Raw genomic sequence first — 14,714 nt, 5'->3', positions numbered from 1 at the left:
TCAATAGAAATATATCTCTGGCTGGCTGTGGTGGTGCACGCCTTTAATCTCAGTACTTGGGAGGCAGAGGTAGGAGGATTGCCATGAGTTCGAGGCCACCCTGAGACTATACAGTGAATTCCAGGTCAACCTGGGCTAGAGCGAGACCCTACCTAGGAAAGAAAGAAAGAAAGAAAGAAAGAAAGAAAGAGAGAGAGAGAGAGAGGGAGGGAGGGAGGGAGGGAGGGAGGGAGGGAGGGAGGGAGGAAGGAAGGAAGGAAGAAAAAAGTAAGAAAAAGAAATATGTCTCTGATTTTATGGTGTTACCCACCACCTTTCATGAACGTGCTTTGTAGCTACTTTTACTAAAACAAATGGCTTTTCCTGATTCTTACACTAGAAAAGCTTAGAGACCCAAGGAGCCAAGGGGTCAATTACCAGAACATCTTGAGTGAGAGCAGAGGAGAGCTAGAATTATATGTTCCAACAGGTGTTTTATGATGGAAGCTCATTAAATCACATGAATGTGTGAAAAAAAAAATAGCCCGTACTTGTATGATACTCTTCACATTTCCCCCAAAGCCCTTTCATGTCTAGTAGTTCATTTGCTCTCATCAGGTCCGTGTGTAGTAGGGAGAACACATATTCTTACTTGACATAGGAAGCAACTTAACACAGAACTGCTGAATTTATGGAACCAACATTTACTGAGCCCTTACAATGGGGGAGAAATTTGTGATACAGAGGTGGCTAAAGCACAGGCTAAGGAAGGAGCTCAGCGGTGGAGTGCCTCCCTAACACACACTAGGTTCTGAGGGCGATCTCTGGTACCACACATGAAACTAAAACAATGACTGAAATAGCCTATATTAGATCAGGGAAGGCTGCAATTAGGTACTCCTTGTGTTGAATTGTAAACAGTGCATTATTGGTAAATGCTTAATGATGGGTTCTCCAGGGAAATCATAGCCCTGACATGTGGCATTTGCCAATTTCTGTGGTGTAAATAATACCACAGCTAATTTCAAGCTACCAATATGATGCCATTAAACAAAGTGTTGACACAAGATGTGCAGCAACATTTCTCCCCACAGGTATGATGGACACAGATAGTATTAAATGCACAGATAGGGGCTGGAGAGATGGCTTAGCGGTTAAGCGCTTGTCTGTGAAGCCTAAGGACCCCGGTTCGAGGCTCGGTTCCCCAGGTCCCACGTTAGCCAGATGCACAAGGGGGCGCACGCGTCTGGAGTTCGTTTGCAGAGGCTGGAAGCCCTGGCGCGCCCATTCTCTCTCTCTCCCTCTATCTGTCTTTCTCTCTGTGTCTGTCGCTCTCAAATAAATAAATAAATTTTTGAAAAATGCACAGATAGAGTAAAATGTAGAATAATTAGCAAGTGATGAATTTGGATATTATTTGTACTTTAAAAAGGATTTAGCTGGGCGTGGTGGTGCACACCTTTAATCCTAGCACTATGGAGGCAGAGGTAGGATCACTGTGAGTTTGAGGCCACCCTAAGTCTACATAGTGAATTCCAGGTCAGCCTGAGCTAGAGTGAGACCCCACCTCACAAAACAAACAAACAAATTACACTGGGCATAGTGGCACACGCCTTTAATCCCAGCACCCAGGAGGCAGAGGTAGGAGGATTGCCGTGAGTTCGAGGCCACCCTGAGACTCTATAGTCAATTCCAGGTGAGCCTGGGCTAGAGTGAACCCTACCTCGAACCGTTCCCCGCCCCCAGGTTTTTCATTTATTTATTTATTTGAGATAGAGACAGAGGAAGAGGCAGAGAGAAGGAGAGAATGGGTGCACCAGGGCCTCCAGCCACTGCAAACGAACTCCAGACATGTGGGCTCTCTTGTGAATCTGGCTAATGTGGGTCCTAGGGAATCAACCCTGTGTCCTTTGGCTTCACAGGCAAATGCCTGAACCACTAAGCAATTTCCCCAGCCCATGTACTTTTAATATAATTTTCTTTTCTTTTCTTTTCTTTTCTTTTCTTTTCTTTTCTTTTCTTTTCTTTTCTTTTCTTTTCTTTTCTTTTCTTTTCTTTTCTTTTCTTTCCTTTCCTTTCCTTTCCTTTCCTTTCCTTTCCTTTCCTTTCCTTTCCTTTTCTTTTCTTTTCTTTTCTTTTCTTTTCTTTTGGTTTTTCGAGGTAGGGTTTCACTCTGGTCCAGGCTGACCTGGAATTAACTCTGTCATCTCAGGGTGGCCTTGAACTCATGACAATCCTCCTACCTCTGCCTCCCGAGTGCTGGGATTAAAGGCGTGCACCACCACGCCCGGCTTAATATAATTTTCTTAATAGACAGTGAGAGAGAGAGAGAGAGAGAGAGAGACAGAGAGAGAATGAATGGTGCACCAAGTCCTCTTGCATTTGCAAATGAACTTCAAATGCATGTGCCATTTTGTGCATCTGGCTTTTTGTGGGTACTGGAAAATTGAACCCTGGCCAACAGGTGTTGACAGGCTTTGCAAACAAGTGACTTTAGCTGCTGAGCCATCTCCCCAGCCCTGATTTAATTTTTTTTTTTTTTTGGTTTTTCGAGGTAGGGTCTCACTGTGGTTCAGGCTGACCTGGAATTAACTCTGTAGTCTCAGGGTGACCTTGAACTCACGGCAGTCCTCCTGCCTCTGCCTTCTGAGTGCTGGGATTAAAGGCGTGCGCCACCACGCCCGGCGTGATTTAATTTTTAATAATGACTATTTACAACTGACTCACAAATTGTGCATTTAACAAGGAGCTCCAAAGAGCCTGTGAGCTGATTGTAGCCCACCACTGAAAAAGAGTGAGTTTGCAGTTAAGTAAGCCAGGAGGAAAGAGAAAGTGAGGCATGAGGACATGAGAATGTAGTGAGGCAAATGGGATAGAATGGTGCATTTAGGAGCTGGGCGTGGTGGCGCACGCCTTTAATCCCAGCACTCGGGAGGCAGAGGTAGGAGGATTGCCATGAGTTCAAGGCCACCCTGAGACTACAGAGTGAATTCCAGGTCAGCCTGGACCACAGTGAGACCCTACCTCAAAAAAAAAAAAAAAAGGGCTGGAGAGATGGCTTAGCGGTTAAGCACTTGCCTGTGAAGCCTAAGGACCCCGGTTCAAGGCTCGGTTCCCCAGGTCCCACGTTAGCCAGATGCACAAGGGGGTGCACGTGTCTGGAGTTCGTTTGCAGAGGCTGGAAGCCCTGGTGCGCCCATTCTCTCTCTCTCTCTCCCTCTATCTGTCTTTCTCTTTGTGTCTGTCGCTCTCAAATAAATAAATAAAAAATTAAAAAAAAACCAAAAAAAAAAAAAAAAGAATGGTGCATTTAGGAAAGTGTGCTGTCCTTTAGCAAGGAGCACTCTCTCTTATAAATATTTATGGCATTGCTAATGAATTTTTCGCCCCTGGGTTTCTCACATGCAGGTCTTCTTACAGAAGTGTCTTATCTAATTTTGTAGTTGTGGTTTGGTATTCACTCAAATGGTATAAACTTCAGATGCCAAAAAGCTTAAAATCAACCTAGGCGTGTTCCAGTGGAACAAGAGCAAAGAAGAGGGGCAGGTTGTTGAGACGGTTGTTATAGAACCCTCTTTATCAAACAAAGAAGCGAGCTTTGTCTGCAGACCCTAAGGGAAGTAAGTACTCTGGTCAGATTTGCGCTTCGTGAGCCTTCACTCTGGCTGCACGTGGAGAGTGGGCAGTGAGGCCAGTGAGAAGTGTGTGCAGGTTAATTAGGCTCTTGCTGCTGTAAAGGTATATGTGAACCAGAGCGGAGATGGAACAAAGGGAACTGGAAGGGTTCAAAAGGTATTTATTGTGAATGATATGATAATGAGCATGAATGTATTCACAATGGCTAAGAAATGGAACAAGCCTAGATGTCCATCAATAATAGATGAATGGATAAAATAATTTTAGGACATATACACAATGGAATTTTATTCAACCATAAAAAAATGAGATCATGACATTTGCAGGAAAATAGATGCAAGTGGAGACCATTATGTACACCAACAAAAGCCAGACAGACTCAGACAAAGACAAAACAAAGCATGTTTTCTTATAACGTAGACCCTAGATTTAGTGTGTCTGTGTATGTAGGTTATGAAAATAGAGAGAAATCATGAGAGGGGAGAAAGAGATGTTAAGGTAGGGAGGAAAAAGAGATTGACAGAATACATGTATCATGAAGGCAGAAGGAGGTACTATTTGAGGGGACAGGGGACCAACAAGAAGGGAATGGAGGACATAAAAGAGGGCGCTGAGAGAATGGAATGGATAAGAACAATGAAACACACACACACACATGCACACACACACATACACACAAAAATACAGTAATGAGGCTTATTACTTTGTATGCTAACTTTCAAAAACATTAAAAGTTGGGTGTGGTGGTATATGCCCCAAATCAAAGTACTCAGGAATATTACCAGTTTCAGGACATCCTGGGCTCTGTAGTGAGACCCTGAATAAAGAAAAGTAGATGTTTATGAGGAAAGAATGAACAGAACTTGGTAGTGAATTAGATGGCACTCTATGCAAACAGGTAGTGAGGAAGAAGAGGCAAGGATAGCTCACATTTTCGGGTTAAGGAATAGGACAGAGGTTGGTTTCCCTAACAACAGAGATTTGTAAGTATAGATCTCTGGAGAGCACATAACATTCACAAATGCAGGGTAGGGCTTTTTATTCCCAGTATAACTGGAAACTGGGCAAGTTATTATACTGAATGCCATTTGTTTTATCTATAACAATAGAATTTTATGGAAGTGAAAAACAGTTTGTAAAATAAATCCTCTACATCAGAAGGCTTCGGTGTGGTGGAAGGCAAGGAGCTCAAATGTGCTGGATTTGAAGCACTTATGGGCAAGACAAGCGGATGCATCTAGAATGGTAGGATAGACTCAGAGACATGTCAGTACTAATATTTAGGGGGCAGCTAAAGAAATTTGTCCAACAGCTACACAACTCTTGGGTATTTACCTGAAAGATTCCAAGGCAACGCATCACAGAGATCCTGGCACATCAGCGTTTACTGCGGCTCTATTCACAAGAGCTAGGTCAGAGAATCAACCTCGCTGTCTAACAGGGGGATGGATAAGGAAAATGTGGTGTACATGCACAATGGAATTTGTTTTCTGTTCGGCTTTCTGTCTCTACAGGTTCACACATTTGCTGGAAACCTTACATAAATCAAGACCATACAATATGTAGCCTTCTGTGACGAGATTCTCTCACATTGTAGTAAGTATAATTACTTCATTCCTTTAATATCCTTACATAGGATTAATGTGTGATTTTTCTTTCTTATTAAAATAAAAACTAATTTACACAATCCCTTCTCACTACCCTTCTTTGTCCTATCCCCTTCATCTTCCTTTACTGGACCCCTCTTCTTTCTTACTAGTCGCTCTTCTATTTTGAGGGGGACAAAAAAGAAAAGACTTCAAAATAGAAGAGCGACTAGGCCCAGTATCATGCAGGTCTTGTGCAGGTGGCAGTGACCAGTGTGAGGTCATGAATGCCATGACCACTTTGTGTCTGGAAGACAGTGTTCCAAAGCAATCCTCCTCATCTTTTGGCTCTTACATGCTTTCTGCCACCTCTTCCACGCATGTCCCTGAGCCACTGGAGGATGTGACAGAGATGTCTGGCGCTTGATCTCAACCCTTTGATGAGTTTTGAGCATTACCAGTAGTCACCACCATTTGAAGAGAAGTCTCTGTAACCACAACCGAGAGCATCACTCATAGATGTGCATAAATATAAGTAGTTAGGGCAGTTTGGTGGACATAATATATCCATGTGGCCAAGCGAAAGTAGTTGCTGCTACTGTTGTTTGGCTGCATGATGGAATTGTTTTTAGTCACAAAGAACAATGAAGTTATGTTTTCTGGGGGAAGAATGGATGTACCTGGGGATAATTTATATCAAGTGAATTATGTCACTGTCAAAAGGCAAATATCATATTTTCATTTGTCTGTCCTAAATTTTATATAGATACATTTATACACACACACACACACACACACACACACACACACACACACACACATACACACACACACATTTAAAAGTAGAGGGCTGGAGAGATGGCTTAGTGGTTAAGGTGCTTGCCTGTGAACCCTAAGGACCCAGGTTTGATTCCTCAGTACTCATGTTAGCCAGATGCACATGATGGTGCATATGTCTGGAGTTTGTTTGCAGGGGTTAGAGGCCCTGGTGTGTTCATTCACTCTCTTTCTATCTCTCTCTGTCCTTTTCTCTCTCTGAAATAAATAAATAAATAAATAAATAAATAAATAAATAAATAAATAAATAAATAAATAAAATATTAAGCCGGGCATGGTGGCACACACCTTTAATCCCAGCACTCGCGAGGCAGAGGTAGGAGGTTCTCCACGAGTTCTAGGCCACCTTGAGACTACAGAGTGAATTCCAGGTCAGCCTGGGCTAGAAAGAGACCCTACCTCAAAAAGCAAAACAAAAAAAAAAAAAGGAGAGGGAAAAGTGTTTAGGGGTACACAAGGCGCTCATAGGAGGGAGGAGAGAGGAGGAGTAAGAAATGGGAGGGTAAGGGTATACAAGGGTTTACATATGCCACATACAATATATACATGTACAAAAGTCTTAAAAAGTTACAAATAGAAAGAGCATCCAACAAAGGAGGAACAGGAGATAGATAGCGATGCCATGGAAATCACCGCTGGAGCCCTTAGCACCTCACTCTGCCAGGAAATTGGCTCCAATCCTGTCCACTTCATCTCCATTTCCCACTCTCTTGCTGAATGATGACATTCACCGCTGAGCTGAGTGCTGAGTCCATCCATTCAATATCTATCTTTCCGGGTCTCTGGCTGCCTTATCTCTGTCTGGGTACCATGCTCATTGTGTGAAATGTCAACTTGATCAACAAAACAGTCCCCTTTCCTCTATTCCTACATCCAAGTGCCAAAGAACATGACATGATCAAGTGGGGACTGATGTCTCTTATGACACCTCAGAGTAATCCATGGTCGGCTTTTTAAGTATCCATACCCTGCCTGTTCCAAGTTTCACATAGTATTACCTTGTAGCTGAATGTAGCTGAAAGTAGCTGAATTCTCCTGTAATTGCTTGTTTTGTTTGTCTGTTTTTGCCTGAATAGTTTTTGTTTGTTTTTTCAAGGTAGGATCTCACCTCCAATTTATGGTGATCCTCCTGTGTCTGCCTCCTGAGTGCTGGGATTGAAGGAGTACGCCTAGCTTCTCCTGCAATTTCTTTTCTTTTCTTTTCTTTCTTTCTTTCTTTCTTTTTTCCCTTGGATTTTCAAGGTAGGGTCTCACTGTAGCCCAGGCTGACCTGGAATTCACTATGGAGTCTCAGGCTGTCCTCGAACTCACAGTGATCCCTCTACCTCTGCCTCCCAAGTGTTGCGCCTCCACACCAGGCTCTCCAGTAATTTCTAAGAAGGGAGCTAAAACTAGCTGAGAAAGGGAGGAAGCTGGCAGATGTGGAACAGCCTGACTGTCATGAGTGTATGCACTCAAGACATGGTTATACAGCTGGAAGGAAGATGAGACCGGTCTCAGAGGAGTTCCATGGAAGAGGTATGGAAGACTCAGAAGGTGGCTTACCCGACAGCTAATGAAACTTCAGTTTCTGAGCCTCTCATTTGCACAAGGAAATTTCAGAGCTCTCCATTTAAAGTTTGTACTCATAATTGTAGGTTAGGTTTCTTTAAAAGGCTCTCTAAATTGTGCAAACCAGGCCCCCATCATACCTGTATGGACCACCAGTGCCTATTCCCCTAGTTCCAATGGCTGCTTCCACAACTTCACATGACTGTAGCAGGGCCTTATAGGCCTACTGAGACTGAAACTGGGATGCTACTCTAGGAAGAAGACTGCGGGGAAAGTCCTGCACTGCGTATTTGTTTATTTAAGGGTAACTTTCTTTCTTTCTTTCTTTCTTTCTTTCTTTCTTTCTTTCTTTCTTTCTTTCTTTCTTTCTTTCTTTCTTCCTTCCTCCCTTCCTCCCTCCCTCCCTCCCTCCCTCCCTCCCTCCCTCCCTCCCTCCCTCCCTCCCTTCCTTCTCTCTCTCTCTCTCTCTTTCTTTCTTTCTTTCTTTTTTTTTGATTTTTCGAGGTAGGGGCTCACTCTAGCCCAGGCTGACCTGGAATTCACTATGGAGTCTCAGGGTGGCCTTGAACTCATGATAGTCCTCTGACCTCTGCCTCCGTGGACCGGGATTAAAGGCTTGCGCCATCACACCGGCTCATTGATGGCATTTTTAATGTGGGTTCAGGGCATTGAACACAGGGCCTCATACTAATAAGACCAGCACTTAGCCAGCTGGGCTATCTGCCCAGCCCTTGGCTTTTCCTTATATAACGTGTCTCAGAGTTCATTCCATATCAATTTACAAAAGCTGTATCATTTTTTAAAAAAAATTTTGTTGTTTATTTTTATTTATTTATTTGAGAGTGACAGACAGAGAAAGAGGGAGGGGAGAGGGAGAATGGGTGTGCCAGGGCCTCCAGTCACTGCAAACAAACTCCAGACGCGTGCGCCCCCTTGTGCATCTGGCTAACATGGTTCCTGGGGAATCGAGCCTCGAACCGGGGTCCTTAGGCTTCACAGGCAAGCTCTTAATCACTAAGCCATCTCTCCAGCCCAACATCATTTGTTTTTAACAATTTTAGGCTGTTCCATTGTGGTTATGAACTGTAATTTATTCCACTGATGCTGTATGATGGACAGTTAGATTTCTTTTTAATTTATTGCTATCATTTAAGTAATGTTGGGTGAATTGAAACCTGATTATGCATGCATGAGTTGAATCATAATAGACTGAGCTCTTAGTAAAATAATAAAATCACAACTGTACACAAACTGTACTTTAATATTTTTTTAATTAATTAATTTATTTATTTGAGAGCGACAGACACAGAGAGAAAGACAGATAGAGGGAGAGAGAGAGAATGGGCACGCCAGGGCTTCCAGCCTCTGCAAATAAACTCCAGATGCGTGCACCCCCTTGTGCATCTGGCTAACGTGGGACCTGGGGAACTGAGCCTCGAACCAGGGTCCTTAGGCTTCACAGGCAAGCGCTTAACTGGTAAGCCATCTGTCCAGCCCACAAACTGTACTTTAAATTATACTCTTAAGTTTGCAAAGGTTATATTAGGTAGGTAGCAACCCTTAGTGCATAAAATGTGCTCAGCAAATGTCCCCTTTCCTAGGGATCACAGAATGAGAAGGCTTTGTTACTATGCAAAGCAAACCCCTTCCCCAGTGTTCATCTGCTCATTAACTAACCTTCATCCACCATTGAATCTTCCATCTCTCTTCCTACTGATGTTTTCCCCTCTAGCTATAGGTATCTTACTTTTCTCATCTGTAATATATCATATTGGTAAGTTCTCATGTGCGGTTACAGTTGGCTGAGGGCTGGCTCTGGGGCCAGGCTAACCCAAGCATGTCTACAGACCAAGGGTTGAAAACATTGTGCCCTTGAGAACAAGAGAGAAGGTAAACCATTTTCCTGGCTGTCTGGTACCTGCATCCCACAAATCTTAGGACTTGAACAGAGGTCACAATTGCTTAACCCTTGCTATAAAACTGTGAGTGGTAGAAAATATTAATTTAAAGCCTCACCCCAGGGGAGGGCCTGTGCCTGGGACCCTCCATCGGTGACTCTAGCTGACTGGTACAAGCACCGGGTGACATGTCCTGTTATGTGATGTTCTTCTACTTATCTGTTGCCTGCCATTTATGTCTTCCACTTTTTGGCCGGGCTATTCCAGTCACTGCTGCTGGATGTCGTTCAGGGTCCGGGTTGATGTTCTGCTCTTTTCTGTTACATGGTTACTTGCCATTTCTTTTTTTTACTTGTTTTGTTCATTTTTATTTATTTATTTGAGAGTGACAGACAAAGAGAGAAAAAGGTAGAGAGAGAGAGAGAGAGAGAGAGAGAGAGAGAGAATGGCGCGCCAGGGCCTCCAGCCACTGCAAACGAACTCCTGACACGTGCGCCCCCTTGTGCATCTGGCTAACGTGGGTCCTGGGGAATCGAACCTCGAACCGGGGGCCTTAGGTTTCCCAGGCAAGCGCTTAACCGCTAAGCCGTCTCTCCAGCCCTCTTCTTTTACTTTTGATTGCTATATTCCTAATAAACTCACTCCATAACTGAAAATACGGCTATAGTGATTTTTTTTTTTCTGGACAAAATGCCATCCTAAATAAAACCACCTTTTGTATTCTTTTTAAAATTTATTTATTTATTTGAGAGAGGGAAAGAGGGGGAGAAAGAGAGAGAGAGAGAGCATAGGTGTGCCAGGGCTTCCAGCCATTGCAAATGAACTCCAAATGCATGCGCCACCTTGTGCATCTGGCTTATGTGGGTACTGGGTAATTGAACTGAGGTCCTTTGGGTTTGAAGGCAAGTGCTTTAACCGCTAAGCCATCTTTCCAGCCCATCTTTTGTATTCTTTTTTTTTAAATTTTATTTTTATTTATTTATTCGAGAGCGACAGACACAGAGAGAAAGACAGATAGAGGGAGAGAGAGAGAGAATGGGTGCGCCAGGGCTTCCAGCCTCTGCAAACGAACTCCAGACACGTGCGCCCGCTTGTGCATCTGGCTAACGTGGGACCTGGGGAACCGAGCCTCGAACCGGGGTCCTTAGGCTTCACAGGCAAGCGCTTAACCGCTAAGCCATCTCTCCAGCCCTTGTATTCTTTATGATTAGATTCTGCTATGAGTAACAGAAAGGTCTGGTCTGTTTCTTTCTTTCTGTGGCTAACCAAAATTGAAGCTTATTTTTCACAGGAGTGTCTTGATTGGACAATCTAAGGTTGATTGTGGTCGTTTTGTAGTTGTCAGGGAGTTGGATTTTTTTTTCCAGCTTTTTGTTAGGTATTCTCGTCCTCAGCATCCAAGATGAAGTGCCCAGCATTGTATTTATTTTCAAGCAGCAAAAGAGAGGAAAGTAAAACACTCTTTATGGAAATAATGTCAAATAATATTGAGATGGGAGAAATTTCCCAGTAGGCAGTAAGGATCCACGGTGACTTACAAACTAGCTGTGTGGCTCGGGGACAAGAAAGGAATTGACAGGACAGCAGTGGCCTTCTGAGTGGGTAAAAGCAGTTGGAAGAGGAAGCGGCTAAGGTGGTTGTGGTGCATGGCACCTCCCCCAATTGGGAGAGCCCTGAGAGAGTAGCTTCCCAGTTCGGCTATATACACAATGTGGGGGCCCTTCACTGGTTTGGCCTCACAGGATATCCAATCTCAGTCAATATTACCTCAGTCTCTATCCATTTCCTGACATAAGTCTTATGCAGGACCATCATACGAGGCAGCTCATTGTCAACCTGTTCTCTTGGCATGCTCCTATTTGGGAGTCCTTTTTTATTTTTTTTTCCATTTTTCCTTACTAAATCTACTTTTGCTTGCTCATCCCTTATCTGCATTCCTTAATTCCTCTTAAGTGTGGGATAACAAGCTTGGGAGCCCTGGTAACAACTGACAGTCAGGTGCCGTGGATCCTTGTCATCCTCAAACCCTGTATCACCATCACACATACACATTTCACCTTATGTCTTTGATGTATTGTGGACTTTTTTTTCCCCCTCTGGACATTACATGATCCCCATATTGTAGTAGAGCATTTCTTGGCCCCATAGCCATGGTAAACGAATTAAAAAAGACAGACACAGTGATAGCCAGGTCTGTGGTAATGGTCATGGGGCTACAGACACTCCCTAGTACATGGGGACAAGAAGTGTCACAGGATCCTATTGAGCTCCCCGCCCCCAACTGATCATGGGAGATGCTAGTGTAAATAGAAAGTGGAAGCTTAGCTGACGTACCTTCCACAATTGAGGCGAGCCCCTGTCCTGCAGGGAAAGAATGACCACCAGACGAAGATCCTTCTCGATCACACTTTATTGGAGAGCCTCTTGGTTAACAGGAAAGTTGATGGCGAGGGGCGAGGAGCGAGGGGCGCAGGAGTGTAGCTGCTTTTATAGGGCCGAGCACTATGGGACGCCTGCTGATTGGCTGCCATAGGCTCACCCACCCACAGGAGCCACGGGATAGGCTCAGGACAAGGTGCATCAAGCGCATGCGCAACCTCAAGGGAGGTTGCTGCCTAACTGAGGAAGTATTTACCTCAAGACTGGCGGGAAGCCAGCATCATCTTGTAATGGCGTCTGCATTGGCTCCCTACACACAATGTTTCCACCTATGATAGGGTGGGATTTTGTAGTAAAGCAGATATTTGGGGTCACCCATACTATCTCTGCACTGGAAGTAACTCAAACTCATAGGCTTGCCAAGTTGGACTTCAGTGGAATTGTACTTTTTTTTTTTGTCTATGCTCTATTGGAGTGAGCACACATCATTTCATGTCTCTCCAGGAAAAGTTAACACAACCGACCTATTCACACAGAGTTGCAAGAGAGCAGGGGATGCCGTCGATTCGAATGTAAATGATCATGTGCGAGCTGAAAACGTGGTCGCCTGAGGGAGAAGGGACAAATTTCAGGTTAGGCAAGTAGCGATCTCTATTGTGCCTTCTTTCTCCCATTCTTTGTCTTTGTTTGTAGCGAAGCTTCTCAAAAGTGTGGGCAGTGGGCTGGAGAGATGGCTTAGCGGTTAAGCGCTTGCCTGTGAAGCCTAAGGACCCCGGTTCGAGGCTCGCTTCCCCAGGTCCCACGTTAGCCAGATGCACAAGGGGGCGCACGCGTCTGGAGTTCGTTTGCAGAGGCTGGAAGCCCTGGTGCACCCATTCTCTCTCTCCCTCTGTCTTTCTCTCTGTGTCTGTCGCTCTCAAATAAATAAATAAAAATTAAAAAAAAAGTGTGGGCAGTAATCACCACTTCACTTCTCCTTTCATTTATTTTTTAAATCATATTTCATGTATTTATTTGAGAGGGGAGAGAGAGAGAGAGATAAAGGGAGAATGGGTGTACCAGGGCCTCTAGCCACTGCGAATGAACTCCAGACGCATGTGTCACCTTGCGCATCTGGCTTTATGTGGGTACTGGGGGATCGAAGCTGGGTCCTTTGGCTTTGCTGGCAAGCACCTTAACTGCTAAGCCATCTCTTCAGCCCCTTCATTCATTCATTGTTTTTTCAAAAATATTTGCTTATTTGCAAGAAGAGAGAGAGAGAAGGAGAGAGAAATTGGGTGTGCCAGGGCCTCTAGCCAGGGCAAATGAAAATCCAGATTCATGCAACACATTGTGCATCTGCCTTTATGTGAGTACTGGGGAATGAAACCCAGGTCAAAAGGCATTGCAGGCAAGTACCTTAACTGCTGAGCCATGTCTCCAGTCCCTCATTTATTTTTTAGACTACGGGTATAGGCTTTCTCCTGAATTCACTATAATAAAGTCACCATTCATAAGTTACTTAGCTGCTCATTCACCAGGTATTTATTGAATGGCATGATTTGCCGGGGGTGGTGGCATATGCCTTTAATCCCAGAACTCAGGAGGCTGACTAAGGAGGATCCCCATAAGTTTGAGGCCAGTCTGGGGCTATAGACAGAATGAGTTGCAGGTTGCCTTGGGCTAGTGTGAGATTCCACCTTGAAAAAACAAAGCTAAATCAAACAAAGAATGGCATGCCTTTATGTTTCAAGAGGATCACTAATTGGGAATATGCATTTGGGGTGGTCAGGGGATCAGAAGAGTCTGTGTTAAATACTTTTATTATTGTAGTGAAAAAAAGACTTGATAGAGGGCCTGGAAAGATGGCTCAGTGGTTGTGGAGCTTGCCTGCAAAGCCTAATGACCTGTTTGATTCCCCAGTGCTCACACAAAGCCAGATGCACAAAGTGGTGCATGCATCTGGAGTTCACTTGCAGCAACTGGAAGCCCTGTCACACCCATACTCTTTGCCTTTCTTCTCCCTATCTTTCTCTTCTTGCAAGTAAATAAATATATTTTATTTTATTTTATTATTATTATTTTTTTTTTTTGGTTTTTCGAGGTAGGGTCTCACTCTGGTCCAGGCTGACCTGGAATTAACTCTGTAGTCTCAGGGTGGCCTTGAACTCACGGCGACCCTCCTACCTCTGCCTCCCGAGTGCTGGGATTAAAGGCATGCGCCACCATGCCCGGCTTAAATATATTTTAAAACAGTACCTGATAGAAGCAACTCAAGGAAACATATTTTGGCTCATGGTATTAGAGCATTTAGGCAGTGGGTCACGTGGTTCCATGTGCCTGGGCCTTTTGTGAGGCAAAAATTTATGATAGTGGGAGTATGTGATAGGCGCTACGTAATGGGGAACGAGAAATCAGGGAAATCTTTTATTTTGTTTTCTTGAATTTATTACTTTAAAAAAAAATTTCTTGTTTATTTTTATTTATTTATTTGAGAGCGACAGACACAGAGAGAAAGACAGATAGAGGGAGAGAGAGAGAGAATGGGCGCGCCAGGGCTTCCAGCCACTGCAAACGAACTCCAGACGCGTGCGCCCCCTTGTGCATCTGGCTAACGTGGGACCTGGGGAACCGAGCCTCGAACCGGGGTCCTTATTCTTCACAGGCAAGCGCTTAACCGCTAAGCCATCTCTCCAGTCCCTTACTTTTTTTTTCGAGATAGGGTTTCACTCTAGCACAGGCTGGAGGAAATTCTTTTTTTTTTTCTGAGATAGAGTCTCATTCTGGCCCAGGCTGACCTGGAATTCAGTATGTAGTCTCATGGTGGCCTCGGGCTCACAGGGATCCTCCTCCCTCTGCCTCCGTGTGC

The sequence above is a fragment of the Jaculus jaculus genome, chromosome X (assembly GCF_020740685.1).
Source record: "Jaculus jaculus isolate mJacJac1 chromosome X, mJacJac1.mat.Y.cur, whole genome shotgun sequence".
NCBI classification, from domain to species: domain Eukaryota; kingdom Metazoa; phylum Chordata; class Mammalia; order Rodentia; family Dipodidae; genus Jaculus; species Jaculus jaculus.
The sequence above is the reverse complement of the archived record's forward strand: the minus strand, read 5'-3'. Positions refer to the sequence as shown.